The sequence below is a fragment of the Lissotriton vulgaris genome, chromosome 5 (genome assembly GCF_964263255.1).
Source record: "Lissotriton vulgaris chromosome 5, aLisVul1.2, whole genome shotgun sequence".
Taxonomy (NCBI): domain Eukaryota; kingdom Metazoa; phylum Chordata; class Amphibia; order Caudata; family Salamandridae; genus Lissotriton; species Lissotriton vulgaris.
In genome coordinates, this window is record NC_141693.1 from 43,804,930 (window position 1) to 43,821,512 (window position 16,583).

The 16,583-nt window shown below is 47.0% G+C and overlaps 1 pseudogene; it reads left to right on the forward strand.

Moving 5' to 3' along the window:
- LOC147710090 (uncharacterized) overlaps positions 1 to 15,140 on the forward strand; it is a 37,971-nt pseudogene extending 22,831 nt beyond the window's left edge.
- Positions 15,141 to 16,583: the final 1,443 nt, after the last annotated feature.

The following is a 16,583-nucleotide window of genomic DNA, read 5'->3' on the forward strand; positions in this document are numbered from 1 at the left end:
ATGCAGCAAACCACTGCACAGAGGCCTGCACTTCAAACCACCCATTAGAAAGCAGCTGTATGAAATGGCGCTGAGAATGTTCTACGTGCCGTGGTTTGCCCATTGGTCATCTCTTGCTGGACCATCGTGTCAGGCATGGCCACTGCCAAGTGTGAGATCTACCAGTGGGACCTGCTGTCATCCCTGTGAGTGCTGACCCTGACTTGCTATCACTTCCCCTTGGAGGGGTTCAGGGTCTTCAGCAGATACAGCACAGTGAGGAACATGGAGGTGGATCTAAGAGAGGTTCCAGTGGACGTGGACACCCTCTGCCTGGTGTTACACGTATCAACCGTCCCTACAAACTCCTTCTCCAGGTATCAGAACCTGACCCGGCTCTATTTGTTTGGATCATTTCATGTTTCTGCAAGAGCCTTCAATGGTGCTGTCAACCTGAGACATCTGGGAATCGAAGGAGAATATATTTGGCGTGTTATAACCGTATTAGTAAACCAATAGGAGAGGGAAAGGGTAGCAGACCGTGAAGGTCGGGAGGGAACTCCTGATCCCCTACTTCCAATGTTCCAAACAAAAGGAGGAGTGCCCCCTGAGTGTATCTAATACCCCTATTCAGTAGGGTATCGAAGTGCATACCTTGCGACCCAATCTGGGACAACCTTTGTCCTTGGAAGACCCCTCACTCACCAACCTAGTTGGTGACATGCTTCATCATTGGGGTCCCACCCGGACAGCGGAATGCCATCCGGGTGTGCTTCGACACCTGACTACAGTGGAGCTGGTTTCTTTGATTTTATATGTGCTAGGAGTTTAAGAGAGTGATTTAAAAGTTGTCACAATACTACTCACTCATAGAATTTATTCTGGAGTGATTGGACAACAGATAAAATAATGTGAGACACCTTTGCCTAATTAGGTAAGCTGTGGTGTCGGAAGAAGTCGTATAGTGATTATAAAAATATACATATAGGTCTACATGTTTCAACCTTCGTGTAGTTTATGAGGTTTTCGCCAGGACCGGTGTAGTGTAGACTGGGTGGTATACACACGCTAAGGTGTACCCTGCCCTCGTCTACTTAAATATCCAAATCACAAGATTATGATTTGTTTCAAAAGTGTGTTCTTCTCCACGATATCGGAAAAAAACCTGTAAAAATAAAAGGGGGGATGGGTTTGGGACAACATACCATTGTAGATACAGACATTCCAAATAAGTTTCACGGTGCACCTGGTGTATGGAAACCACGTTGTGGAGGTTTTTTTCTACGAGTCATAGATAACGCAGACATACGTGCTGTTGTGTAACAGACATAGCCTGCCATCAGGATTGTTGCAACCCACTCGTGACTGTACAGCGTGTGAACTGATACACATGCGTCACCATTCAAGAATGTATGCGTGGGTCACATGTGAGCTTATTCATATATATTGTCATTCGAGGTTGACGATATGTGAGTGTGTGTCGATTCTCGACAATTAACATAGCTTGACATAGCAGAAATGCTGGCACGCGTCTACTAGTGTTTAAAAAACAACGTAGTTTAAAAACACTCTCAAGACACACACAGGATCTGCGATCCCCGATAGACAAAAAATACATATTATAGCATGCGAGAAAAGGTGAGACTATAGTGGAGTGAAAGGAACACCTCTTACTAGAAGCGCTCAAATTATGGGCTACATGGGCGTACCCGTTTCTGCGGTCAATCACTGCCACCATCTGAAAGGAAGCAGGGGGCGTTGGTTAAGTGCGATGCGGCTCTATCGAGCCCTATCTGCGGGGAGCCGGGGGGGGGGGAGGAAGACTTACTTGTGGAGTGAGGAAAGCGGCAAGTTGCCTAGCAGTAAACCTGTCCGGAGCCCTTTAGATTTGATTCATGGGCTCCGATGGTTGGGTTAAGGGATTTCCGCATTTCCGGGTAGGGGCGGCGCTTAGTCACGTGGGAAAGGGTTGCCGAAGCAACCAGGATCACGTGGGACGCGATTCCCTGCACAGCCGCTGATGGCTGGATATGCTCGTGAGCGCCTGAGAACAAGTGTAAAGTTAAGTTAAAGCAGTGTCAGTCAGTCAGTCAAAATATCTTTATTCGATTTAGTTAAAAATCATACAAAGAGTTAAAAACATTTCATACACTTTAAAATATGTACAATATAAGCTATTTACAAATCATTTACAGTGACAAACAAATCATACAATTCAGACAAATCAGTGCATACATAGGATTAATAAAAAAGAAGAAAGGCCAATTTTAGTTCATATAATATTACACCAGGCTCAAGTATCTTAATTAACACAGTTTTAGGGTGGGTCATTGGTCTGATAAATATGTTTTTTAATTCTAGCTGCAGCCACCAAGAAGTTAGCCATACAGAATGTGGTACGTATGTTGTTTAATGATTGTAGGTAGAGCAGAGCTGGTCTCACTTGCGTGAAGCCAGCCTCCTTTAAAACCGGTAACAGGTGTTTTTTCCTTGGCTCTAAATAAAACTCACAAAACATAACAAAGTGCATGGTATCTTGGGTGGAAAAATGATCACAACAACAGGGGGGGGGCTAGTTCAGGTTTTTCCCATGTTTTGAAATTGCCCAAATAAAAATGTAACAAATTAAACCTGAACTTAATTAAAAGGAACCTATGGAATGGGATTGTGACGAAACCAAGATAAGGTGCTAATGCAAATGAGTTTACAAGCAAATAGTGTCTCCTCACTGCTGGTTTAGCTAATTCCTTTTCCTCACGACACGCTCTTGCCCTCCCCATAAATTGCTTTTTAACAATATCAATATCCTGGGTCTTGATGTCCCGCGTGGAAGTAAAGAGCTCTGGTCGTCCCAAGTCTGAGAACGCCTTCATCAGATAGGCCAACCATGGGACCCTTTTGAAATGGTCTAAGGACAAGACATCAGCCATGATCTTATGGTTGAGTGGCAGATCTTCATTAAGCCAGGTCTTCAGCCAAAAGATCAGGGGTGCCATGTTCAGCCCATCAGTGAGGAAGTCTAAGCCCACCTCCATATGTATGGAATAAGTCCGTGTAGACTGCGGAACAGACAGGAGGGTCCGATAAATCTATTCTCCGCTTTCTGGATTGGTTCCAGGTTTACATAACCCCAAAGAGGTGAACCATATGAGGCCAGGGCGACTGATTTACTTTTATAGATTTTCAGAAGCGCTTCCATGGGCCTAGCTTCTAGCCAGCCCGCAAAACCCATGAGAGCTGCCGATGATCTAATCACCGCCAGCCTCTTTGCCCTCACTTGAGGTCCCCAGGATCCTCTCTGATCGAAGAGAACCCCCAGGTATGGGAAAGAGGAGACTCTGGAAACGACCTCCCCCTTACACTCAAAAATTTTAGTTTTCCTCTTGCAACTTTGTCGCCCCACAACCATAGTATGGGACTTATTTGCATTTATTTTTAGGTCCAGCTGGTCCATGAATGTACCAAAGGCATCAAATAAGAGTTGGAGGCAGACGCCAGTGCGAGCAATCAGCACGGCGTCGTCCGCATACAGGAGCGCGGGGATCTTAACTGCTCCTGCACGCAGAACGTCACCCTCAACCTCCTCCAGGTAGGCGCCCAGTCCGTTAATATAAATGGTAAAAAGCAGGGGGGGCCAATATGCATCCCTGCCTAACCTCCCGCATGGACTTAAACCGGGACATACACCTTCCTTCATTGGTGACCCGCACCGCAGCAAAAAGCTCTTGGTGTAGAGACGCCATGAATCTGCCGGGACCTCGTCTGGGCCAGGAGCCTTATGCTTGCTTGTGGCCAGAATAGCTTTCTCCACCTCTGAGCTAAGAAAATAGATGGGAGTGGCGTCCAAGGCCACCGAGGGCCCAAGTTGGCCTGCCAAATCACTATCCCCATACACCTTTTTAAAATGGTCCAGCCATTTGTCGTCCGGGATGACACAATCCATGGCCTCATTATTTTGGTCAGAGAAGAATGGCTGTTTGATTATTTCCCAGAATCGCCGGCTATCCTTCAGGACGGCCACGGAAAGGAGGCTCTCCCGGGCTTCCTGTTTGATGTTATCTTGTCTGGTTTTTATAGCTAGCTTGTAATTTTTCCTCAATCTGACAATGTCATCCCTTATCCTAGGTGTTTTTTTCAAGACTGACATTAGGGACCTAGGTGCATTTGAGCAGGAGGCGTCAAACCAGCGCTGCTTGTTTGGCACTCCCTTCCTGGGTTTTGCCTTAAGATCCTGCGAGACCTGCCCACAAATCTTCTCAAAGGCCCCTATGATTTCGCAGTCCTGAGCGTGTGGATTTTGGCACACTGCCACCTGTTCCTCAATTTTCGGGAAAACTTCCGCATAAAAGTTATCCGGAACCACCTTAGCACATTTAACTCTTCTGCCCTGGTCAGAAGTGCGGCTCCGATCTGACTGGCCCCAGTATTGGCCCCATATAATCTCCCCAGGCTACCTCGAGTAAGACCGGGTTATGGTCGCTGTGATGAGAGGGCACTGTACGGTAGGTAGTGACCCTGTTTAGGATACCTGGTGTGACAAAAATATAGTCAATTATGGATCCGGGGTTGGTACCTGTGAAGGTAGCTATTCTAGGACCCCCCTCCGGTTCATATAGATTAAAATTGGCCAAAAAGTCTTCTAACTCCTCCCCTCCAGTGGTGTGCTCGAAGTGCGGGCCTTCGGGACCTTCACCCCCTTCCTTATTACTTGTACCGCACGCTAACTTACAGGGGTGGATTTTAAAATCACCCAACAGTATGTACTCTGCATCGAGATATGTATTCTGACTGACTAACGTTAAAACAACGTCTAGGCTAGCAAGGTTGCTATCGCAATTGTCCCTGTTCCCAGAGTTATAAAAGTTGATATAAAAGGTCCTCCTGGTGGGGCTAATTTCCCTTTCCACAATAAGGATGTTTGGTGAGGCCGTGCTAATCTGTCTTAGGGAACCCTTCAATTCTAGTGAAAATAAAATTAAAAGACCCCCCTTGGCTCTGCCAGCACAGCTAGGGGTAGCCGCTTTGGCAAAACTGGTAAACCCATCCAACCAAAAATTAGCAGACGTATCCCAAGTTTCCTGAAGGGCGATAACCTTGTGCTCCGACACAAAACTAATCCACCCCTTATCATTACGTTTGGAGTTAAGTCCAGCCACGTTCCAGCTTAGTAACTTACATGCACCAATCGTTCTGCTCCCTACCTCCTCTGTGGCGCCAGTGGGGTCACCAGATAGTCAGTCTATGTCCTCCAAACCTGACAGGAGAGCAAAACGGTTTGCAGTAGCCAACACAGGGCCCTCCTGGGCGTTCTGGTGAACGCGGGGTTGGCTAGTCAATGAAGTATTTGTGCACCTTGGGGGTTGTGGGAGTGTGTGGTAGTTAATCCTGCCCTTGCCTGGGGATACGCGCCCTTCCCCACTACTGGTCCCAGGGCCTCTAGGTTGCAACATACGCCCAGGAGGAGGGTAGAAGAAACCCAGCGGGACAGGTCTTACTCGGTCCCATAGGGATATGTCAGAGCCATCCCAAAAAAGTCTATCCGCTAGGTTAGCCCTGCTAAAATTAACAACCACACAATCTCCTTGGGTAGATTTCCGATGTTTACCAATCCAACCCACCCTCCTTGTGAAAATGATCTCATCTGCAATGTTCTTGCCACAACATTTGTCTGCGCACCACTTTTTAGATTTGGCCATGAGGTCCATAGAGGATTCGACCTCCCCTTCCCTTAGAGGGGGCACCCCAATGAAGACAGCTACCAAGGGGGATGCTTCCGGTGGTAAGTTAAGTTTGTATTTACTATGAGATGCTCTCACGGGGGCGAGGGTGCTGGGCAGATTCTGCGTACGTGGATGCCCCTCCATAATTGGAGGTGAAGCTTCCAAGGCTGGGGGTAGTGTATTGATAACCCCTCCGCTATTCTTAGGTTGTAAAGCAGCGCATGGTGCCTGTACCAAATCCACCCTCCCGACCACCTTCCTCTGGACCTCATCCTCGGTACACTTTGCATTTTCATGGGGGGCCATATTGGGGGGATTATTAATGAGTCTGTCAATTAGTGCGCATTTCCTGAGCAGACCTTCTAGGCAAGTGTTCAATGTGCCCACAATGTCTTTTGCTATCCCAAGTAGTGGTTCGATCCTGGAAACAAAAAGATCCTCTAGTTTATCCCCCAAAAAGTCGTTTGGTGTGTTTAGTGGGCATGCACTGGCAACGTTGTTATCCAATAGTCCCCCAGTTGGATGTGTAGTTGTCTGCTTCCTCGATTCAAGCTGACTAGCTGGGAAGGTTGGGGTAGGTTCCTCAGCTGTAGGGCATGTGAGCGGGGAATTGGCAACAGTAACAACCGGGTAGAGTGGTGCTGGGGGGGTGCATGTCGAGGGTGAATTACACAGAACTGGGGGGGGTAGGTGGGGACGGTGATTGGTGGGGGAGTAGCAGTCAAGCCCAATTCAAGCTCAGCATTGGCGATTTCCTTTGTTAGTTCTCCCTCCACTGAGGTTAGGTACGTCATTATAGAGTTGGAATGTCTTGGGACCTTAGCTTTCTTCCCACCCTCCTCCATGGCTGTGGCCTTCTTGCGCTTACCCATTATCGACGACGGATGTTAGTGAGGTGGCCCAGCCCGGCCTCCTTCGGCCCCTGACGGCCACAGACGGCCCGCCCTCATCCCGGGCTCTGCCTGGCGCCGTCCGTGCGCGTCCGCGACGCGGAGGAAGCTCTGTGATTTTAAGTGCCTCCGGGCGCGCGGGACAGGAAGTGGCCGCAAGGGATGCTGGGAACGGTAGTTCCTCCCCTCGGCGGCCGGGATGGAGATTGGCGCCGGCGGCGGGAGGAAACAGCGGCGTCAGCAGCCCAGCGTCCAGCAGTGGACCCCTCGGCGAAAGGTAGGCTCCTGCCTTGCCCCAAGCAGTGTTGTGGAAAGTGGACCCGCTCCCTCAATGGAGCTCCGTGATTTTAAGCACCTCCGGGCACACGGGACAGGAAGTGGCCGCAAGGGACGCTGGGAACCGTAGTTCTTCCCGTCGGCGGCCGGGATGGAGATTGGCACCGGCGGCAGGAGGAAACAGCGGCGTCAGCAGCCCAGCGTCCAGCAGTGGACCCCTCGGCGAAAGGTAGGCTCTTGCCTTGCCGCCAGCAGTGTTGTGGAAAGTGGCCCCGCTCCCTCAAGGGAGCTCCGTGATTTTAAGCGCCTCCGGGCGCGCGGGACAGGAAGTGGCCGCAAGGGACGCTGGGAACCGTAGTTCCTCCCCTCGGCGGCCGGGATGGAGATTGGCGCCGGCGGCGGGAGGAAACAGCGGCGTCAGAAGCCCAGCGTCCAGCAGTGGACCCCTCGGCGAAAGGTATGCTCCTGCCTTGCCCCCAGCAGTGTTGTGGAAAGTGTGCTAAAGGAACAGATGCGCTGAAAGGAAACGGTGAGTCTTAGGATTAGCCATTCGCTAAGCTGGATGGTTAAGGTTAAGTTAAAAGAATGCTAAAAGAGAAAGGTAAATGACAAGTCCTGAGAATAAATAGTAATCGGGGTTGTGGGGAGCACTCCAATATCTCCAACTGTTTTAAACTTATCAAATGGTGCTATGATTAATCAGGGAAGTCACTCCTGAAGATTGTAGTCACTAGTTATGGTGAGTTGTGACTCACCTAATCATGCACTGTTCACTTAGTGCTCCGCACTTCAATAACTTCAAATCTATCACCACTTTGTACTTTGTTAACACATTTGTGTTTGCATTTATTAAACACTTTTCAATTATATTCTTTAACTTTTTTGGCGTTTGTTATTTACATGCTTCATAACAATTTCCATACATATATACAAACTAGCAGCCCGCCCCGGCGTTGCCCGGGGCAGAAGAGGGCTGCGGGCAGCATTTCAGGCTTGCGTGCTCTCCCGCCCCGGCCCCCGCCCGCCACGACATTGTCTGTGTCCCGAACAATGTCGTGGCGGGCGGGGGCCGGGGCGGGAGTGCACGCAAGCCTGAAATGCTGGCTTCCCCTACCCCCGCCTGCCCTGTGTCAGTGGTCAGCAGCCCGTGACTCCGCCCGCCCCGTCCCCCACCTGCCCCGACCCCGGCTCCTTACCTCAGCCTCTGCTCCTCACCGCCGGTCCAGCTCCGCCGCTCTGGTACTCACCACCTGTCCGCCGCCGCTCCTCCCCCGCGCCATGTCCGCCTCTCTGCTCCGCCGCTAGCCTCACGTTAAAGCTCCTCCCCCGCGCGCCATGTCCGCCGCTCCTGGGACGCTGCTCCTCCCCTGCTCCTGACGTGACGACGCACGTCGCGGCCGGCGCTACTTTGGGGAACTATTTTTTTTAAAAATTTACTTTTTATATAAGGTTTTTTTTAAAAAATTTTAACGCCTATGACCATCTACACACCCTGCCAATTTCAACGGTGTATCGGGTGTGTAGATTGGCGCAGTGGTTCCCGAGTTTACCTGGCTCAAAGGTGAGAGTTCTCTCTTTATAATAGTAGTATAGATTACACTTTCTTTGTGTACTCCTCCATGTTTATATGTCATTGTGTTAAACCCATATGAAGGGATAGAATGCCAGCATGTCACTGCTGTGCCTCATTCTCATGTTATCCCACATTGCGAGGTGCTGAACTTAGAATTTGATGGTAATTCCACACCTGTTAAATACTGCACCAAACAGTATCGTATTTACCGGGTGGAATATTGCATTCCAAATAACGGCGCACTTGAAAATGAGGTTCTAACAGGCATTCCCTTCTTGCTGTAATCCTTCAAATGCACCGTAAATGGGCTTCTTGCTATGAGTTATAGCGCTGGCAAGTTTCAGAAAAAATGGTCTTGCTTAATGTTTCTTTAAGCAGATGCATGGAATCACTGTCATTAATTGGTTTCAGCTCACGTTAATGATGTACCACGAAAAACATTCTTCTCTTGTAGCTTGTTTCGTACTGGCACATTTAACCAGTCGTTTACTGCCATCTAGTGGGCACATTGCACATAACTGGCAGATTTTCATGGAACTCGAGGTGAATGGATTTCATTTTCACCCTACGGAGTAGGAGCACTGCCCATTAGCTGGATGGAAGGACGCATTAGCGAGGCAAGATCGTGGCAAAATGTGTCAGTCTAATTATCTCAAGCACCTTGCACGTTACCGCTCCTCCCCCGCACGCCATGTCAGCCGCTCCTCCCCTGCTCCTGACGTGACGACGCACGTCGCGGCCGGCGCTACTTTGGGGAACTACTTTTTTTTTTTTTAATTAACTTTTTATATAAGGTTTTTTTTGTAATTTTTAACGCCTATGACCATCTACACACCCTGCCGATTTCAACGGTGTATCGGGTGTGTAGATTGGCACTGTGGTTCCCGAGTTTACCTGGCTCAAAGGTGAGAGTTCTCTCTTTATAATAGTAGTATAGATGAATCAATGTTGCATTGAAATTATGAATGTAACATGCTTCTTTTCATTTTTCAAGCGTTTGTCGGTTGGCCCAATGCATTTCGGCACGCGAATGGTGCCTTCATCAGGGGCAACTCTGAAGTCAACTGTAGTTCTCTCTTGGTATTCTGGTATAATCGCTTGGGTAACTAGTGTATTCTGCTTGTCGTGTTCTTTATAGCTTATCTCACAGGGCAGCGCTTTTTTCGTGACGGACGAGATTTTCAAGAAGAGAGACGAAGTGTCATCACGAAGATAAGCCATTCGCGTGCCGAAATGCATTGGGCCAACCGACAATCGCTTGAAAAATGAAAAGAAGCATGTTACCTTCATAATTTCAATGCAACATTGATTCATTTGTATATATGTATGGAAATTGTTATGAAGCATGTAAATAACAAACGCCAAAAAAGTTAAAGAATGTAATTGAAAAGTGTTTAATAAATGCAAACACAAATGTGTTAACAAAGTACAAAGTGGTGATAGATTTGAAGTTATTGAAGTGCGGAGCACTAAGTGAACAGTGCATGATTAGGTGAGTCACAACTCACCATAACAAGTCCTGAGAATAGACATTCGCCAAGTAGGACGACATGGTTCATTTGCGAAGTGCCAGAATCTCAGCAAGTGACCTGATTGTTCAACAGATACACGGCAAAGACAGTGGTACTTGAGTACATGTACATCCATTCACCCATTCATCATTTACAATCCAGGTCTCAAAGACCGTCGTGATCAGTGGCAAAGTACATGACATGGCACGTAGTATAAGGGAACCCCAAAGGAATGTATCTTAGTAGTGGCTAAAGTAGACAACGGTGAATGTGCTTGTGATCTATGTGAGACCGTGGCTGACTGAGAAGTTATCTTGAAAGAACCGAGTTCCACGGAATGTTATCATTCAGGCCGTTTTTTTTGGGTAGACAATCTATAAATCCAACGTTGTTCCTTTTCGAACAGTCGTTGAGGTAACCTGTCGCCTGTGTTCAGTTGTTCGATGACAGTCCATCTCATGTCGTTGGGAGTGTGATTCTGTGTTAGGAAATGTTCTGTCAACTTTGTCATTGATTTCTTGCATCTAATTGTGCTTCTGTGCTCGCATATTCGCTGTTTTACCTTCCTGCTAGTCATTCCTATATAACGGAGGTTACAAGGCAAGTAATAAGGTACACTACATTTGTGCTGTTGCAGTTAGTATTGAACCAAATCGTCCATACTTTTCCGGGTTCTAAAGATAGACTCTTACAGCGAGATTCATCATCGGCATGTTTTGCGAGTCTGTAATAGTGATTAATAAGGAATCGCTATTACAGACTCGCAAAACGGGATTCATGTAGGATTCGCAATATTTATTGCGATTCCTACAGCTTCCTTATTTGTGATTAGCTAATTGCTAATCGCAAATAAGGAATAACTCCCCGTTCATTCCTATGGGCCTAAAGGCCCTTAGGAATGAATGGGAAGACATATCAATGATTTCAAGGGTGCAGGGGTGTCCAATGGACACCCTGTTGCACCCCTGAAATGTAAATGTAGCCTGATGTTTCGCACACACATGTCCAAAGGACATGTGTGTGTGTAACATACCACTTAGAAAAATGCACTAAAGTGCATTTTTCTAAGTTTTTGCTATTTACCACGAAGTTACACTTCACGGTAAATAGCCGCCAGAAATAGCGAATTCGCAAATAAAAAATGGTTAATGAATTGCATTTAAGGAATCTCAAATAGAGATTCCTTAAATGCAATTCCTCGCAAATATGCGATTTCGCAATTACCGATTTTTGCATTTGGGATGATGAATCCCTAATGCAAAAATTGCGCTTGCAAAGGGCCAGATACGCAGAATCTGGCCCTTTGCGAGCCGATTTTTCTTTCATGAATCTACCTGTATGTATTCTCAGTCAAGTGACACACGCTGTAGTTGCCGCATTTGTAGTGGCCGGTAATATTTGATAGGCCCCAGGCGTTAAGGACTGTGGAAGGTTGTGTATCTGTATTCTTGGGTCTCATATTGACCACAGTGTCTCTTATGCTCCTAGCCCGTTTAAAGGAAAAAATGGGCTTGTCCCATTTCAAATTGCCCGTGTTGAGAACCTGCCAGTGTTTATTGATAGATTTAGTAACGCTGTTAGATGCAGTTCTATAAGTGGTCACACAGGTCAGTGGCATGTCATTGTTGTTCTTTTTTACATCCTCCAACAGTGCTTCACGCGGCTGGTTGCATGCGCGCTTCTGACATTTGTTGAGGATTCCCGTAGGAGTTTTTAAACGTTGTTTTTTAAACTTCACTAGTAGACGCGTGCCAGCATATCTGCTATGTCACGCCATATTCATTGTCGAGAATCGACACCCACTCACATATGGTCAACCTCGAATGACGATATATATGAATAAGCTCACATGTGACCCACGCATATATTCTTGAATGGTGACGCATGTGTATCAGTTCACACGCTGTACAGTCACGAGTGGGTTGCAACAATCCTGATGGCAGGCTATGTCTGTTACACAACAGCACGTATGTCTGCGTTATCTATGACTCATAGAAAAAAACCTCCACGACGTGATTTCCATACACAAGGTGCACCGTGAAACTTATTTGTCATGTCTGTATGTACAATGGTATGTTGTCCCAACCCCATCCCCCCTTTTATTTCCACAGGTTTTTTTCCGATATCGTGGAGAAGAACACACTTTTGAAACAAATCATAATTTTGTGATTTGGATATTTGAGTAGACGAGGGCAGGGTACACCTTAGCGTGTGTATACCACCCAGTCTACACTATACCGGTCCTGACGAAAACCTCATAAACTACACGAAGGTTGAAACATGTAGACCTATATGTATATTTTTATAATCACTACACGACTTCTTTCGACACCACAGCTTACCTAATTAGGCAAAGGTGTCTCACATTATTTTATCTATTGTCCAATCACTCCAGAATAAATTCTATGAGTGAGTAGTATTGTGACAACTTTTAAATCACTCTCTTAAACTCCTAGCGCATATAAAATCAAAGAAACCAGCTCCACTGTAGTCAGGTGTCGAAGCACACTCGGATGGCATTCGGCTGTCCGGGTGGGACCCCGATGATGAAGCATGTCACCAACTAGGTTGGTGAGTGAGGGGTCTTCTAAGGACAAAGGTTGTCCCAGATTGGGTTACAAGGCATGCACCTCGATACCCTACTGAATAGGGGTATTAGATATACTCAGAGGGCACTCCTCCTTTAGTGTTATAACCGCAGACATGGATGATCAGGTGTTCATCGGATTGGAGAACCTAAACCGTTTAGACCTCAGAAATTAGAACATTGATGCACCTTTTCAAGAAAACCTTTTTAAACCCTTACATAGAATACAGACGATAGCCTTACCTGGAAATGAGGTGAGTAGGCTGTACAGCCTGACCACTATGCTTCTGTCCCTGGCTTCTCTAAGAATCTTGGAAATCAAGAGGAATGGTATTCTTGCAGCTCGGGAGGTGGACTGCATTGAGACAAGCAACCTCACGAAGAGCACAGTTCTCTCTCCAAGGATTACCAGCCTCGATTTGTCAAGCAATGTTCTAAAACATGTGGAGAAAAATGCATTTTGCAACTTCCCTCGTCTTACTGTCCTCAAGGTAGATGCGTCTGGTCTCAAGGTCATCAAGCTTCTCCGGTCTGGAATAAAGAGCATTGAAATGCTGTCCCTAAATGCCATGAAAAATCAGGACTATCTGAAGATGAAAGATGTCTGCACTGTGGTGTCTCGGCTTGGGGTCAGGAACTTGACAGTCGCGCAAACCTTTATTTCAGATCTTCCCGCTGAGACCTTTGAAGGATGCTCCATGCTGTTGTCTCTCACCATGTCTGCCAACCTCCTCAGAGCTTTCACGAATGATATGGCAAAGAAACTCCTGAACCTGAGGTCCCTCGTTCTCTCTGTAATCAAGATAAAAAGCCTACACCCGTGCACACATGGGGCCCCAAAAGTTCTGTCCAGCCTCACACACCTGGATCTGTCTTTCAACGGCATCACCAGTATCGGCTCCGGGCGCCTCCTCTGCCTGGCTAATCTGGTGACACTGGATCTCAGTAGAAATTACATTGTGTCCCTGGAAAAGGACGCCTTTGTTGGACTGGATAGGCTGCAATCTCTGCAGCTAGACTGCAACATACTCTTTATTTTGATCCCTTGAGTAGTGTCAGTGTGCTGGGCCTCAGGGGCAACTTACTCAATAATGACTATAGCTCCCTGATGGCGATGAGCGAGCTCCAGACACTATCCATCAGCTTTGAGAATACTATGGAATTAAAAATCAAACAGAAACAACTCACTTCTCTTACCTTGGAATCAAAGTCTAGAATAACCTTGACATGCATAAACAACTGCAGCTCACTTGAAGTCCTTAACATTAGTGCTCCAGTGGTTAATATTGACTCGTGCTATCCCTCGCCCTTCAGATTTGTGAAATAACTTTACCTACGGGAAAACCACTTGGTGGAATGTCCACTACTTGAGCCCACAAAGCCTGAAGGCCTGGGGCTCTCATTTTTTATTATTGTTGAATATTTGTACTACAGTTCATCTGCAGATATGCCTAGCTATCAATCCTTGAGCCCCTTGAATAACAGCCTGCAGCATCTTCACAATTTACGTCATCTCCATCTAAGAAACCTAAAATTGGACATAAAGTATGGGTTTCTGACTCCTGAGCAGCTGTTGTGGAACCTGACACACCTTAGAACCCTGATCCTGGAGGATTCTGGGATAGAGGACTTTACGGCCACCATGTTTCGAGACCTTGTCTCTCTGGAGCTCCTAATCTTCAGGTCCCAACCTGTGAAAACCCTGCAGGAAGGTCTGCTTGACCACGTGGAAAGCTTGCGCTACATCTACCTGAAGGATGTATCCCTGGATTGCTTATGTGAACAAGCCTGGATCAGAAGATGGGTGACCCCCCACCTCCAAGTGAGAGTGCCACAGCTGGGAATTCAGACATGCTCTCTTGGGCCACAGAAGCTGAATTTCCTGAATTTCTTGGAGAAAGACTGCAGCTTGCTGATAGGTTACCCACTCTTCGTTGGGACGTTCTCCTTCAACATGTTGCTCCTGATCACGGTCCTGCTGTATCACAGGGTGCGCTGGTACCTCCTGTATCTCTTCTACATGCTCAGGACATGGTGGAACTATCATCGGAGACGCGGCAGGAAGAGGCGATATGACTTTGATGCTTTTGTCTCTTACAGCAGCTGTGATGAGGCTTGGGTTGTCCATGAGTTCCTGCCTAACTTGGAAGAGAAGGGACCACCGTTCTTCAAAGTGTACCTGCATGGCAGGGACTTTGAAGTGGGCAAAGACATATTGGATAACATCATGGACAGCATTTATAGGAGCCGCTGGGTCTGATCAGCCGCCATTACCTGCGCAGCCGCTGGTGCTCCTTGGAAGTTCGGATGGCCACATACCGCCTTCTGGCAGAGCGAAAGGATTCCTTGGTGGTGGTGTTCCTGGAGAAAGTGTCCACGAGGAGCCTCTCCCGCTACCACCAACTGGCCAAGCTGGTGAAGAAGAAAACCTACCTGGAGTGGGAGGAGGACTTGGGCCAGCAGCCTCTGTTCTGGGCAAGACTGCGCAAAGCCATTGGAGGGGATGGAGCTGAGCAACAGGACATCATAGTCAAATGACACAATCTGTTCCAGACTCACCACAGATGATGGAGGAAGGCCATCTTCCCAAAGAAGGCATGCGGAAGAGAGAAACCCATTTGCTAGAAAAAGTTGGGAATCAGACCAGCAAGAAGAGAGCAGGTTAAGCTCACTAGAAAAGAAATTGCATGTAGCAAATCATTAAAAAAACACAATTTTGATAACTCTTTTTTTTCTTTCCTGACTACTTTTTCTCTACCCCAGTAATTAAAACCATGCAAAGAGCAACATTTTGGCAGTGGTATATGTTTATTAATTTGCAAGATGAGTTTATCAACTTTAGAAGGCATACTCACTGTTGTGCAGTGCTGAGGATCAAATAATGCACTACCTCTAGACCTGGCTAAAGAAGATCTGATTCTGTATAGAAAATGTGTCCTGGTATTTAGGTACTCACTGGTCCAGATTAACTCATCCTTAACCCTGTCTGTGATGTGTCCAAGCAGCGGTGGATGTAAAATGGATCTGAAAATACCATATCCAACTCAAGCCAAGGAGAGTGGTGGTGCTGCTGCTGACTGCTGATTATCCCTCTTTTCCTCCCCCTCTTGTTTTCCTCCTTCCCCTACGGTGCGATGGAGCTTGAGAACATCACGATGTGTCTGGTGAGTACCAGAGGGTGGGAGATGCTGGAGTTGGAGTGGTTGGAATGGAGCTGGTCCGTTCTCTTCACAGGTCGAGGGCAAGCCTTGTAGCATCTATCAATTTCCGGATGCACATTATTGATCCTATGATTAGTGACTGAGTGTCAGGAGTGGAGAACGCACACTTTTCACACACATACACACAACGCGTCAAGCTACTGCATCAGGGCTTCTGCTCAAGCCATCTTGAAACAAGGCACCATTTGCGGATTCTACTGTTGTTTTACCTAGGAGACATAAAAAATATATATTGCCAGATCCCAAATGAAAGGCAGGGATACAAGAGTAAACTAGTGAACTAGTCCAGAGTGTTGAAGGAGTCAGAAGCAGGGCAGTGAGAGAACATTGAGGAAACAGTGGAGATAAGGACAGCAGGAATGTAGAGTAAGAGTGATGGCAGAGAGATATGTAAAGAAGTGGAGATAGGCGGGAAAGGACTGCACAAGTAAAGAGTAAGGGAGATGGTAGCGACGTATAAAAGGATAATTGCAGAGAAGCATGTAATGTACTGGAGATGGGACATAAGGAAAGTGGCGGTAGAGAGTAAGTTGATAGTAGAAAGGCACGTAATGTAGTGGAGATGGGCGCTAAGGGAAGTGGAGGTAGAGACTAACTGTGATAGTAGAGAGGTACGTAACTATGTAATGTAATGGAGATAGGCGATAAAGACAGTGAAGGTAGAGAGTAACAATGATAGTATAGAGATACGTAATGTAATGGAGTTAGGAGATAAGGACAGTGGAGGTAGAGAGTAAGGGAGATAGTAGATAGATATGTAATGTAGTAGAGATAGGGGAAAATAACAGTGGAGGTAGAGAGTAAGGGAGATAGTACAGAGACACGT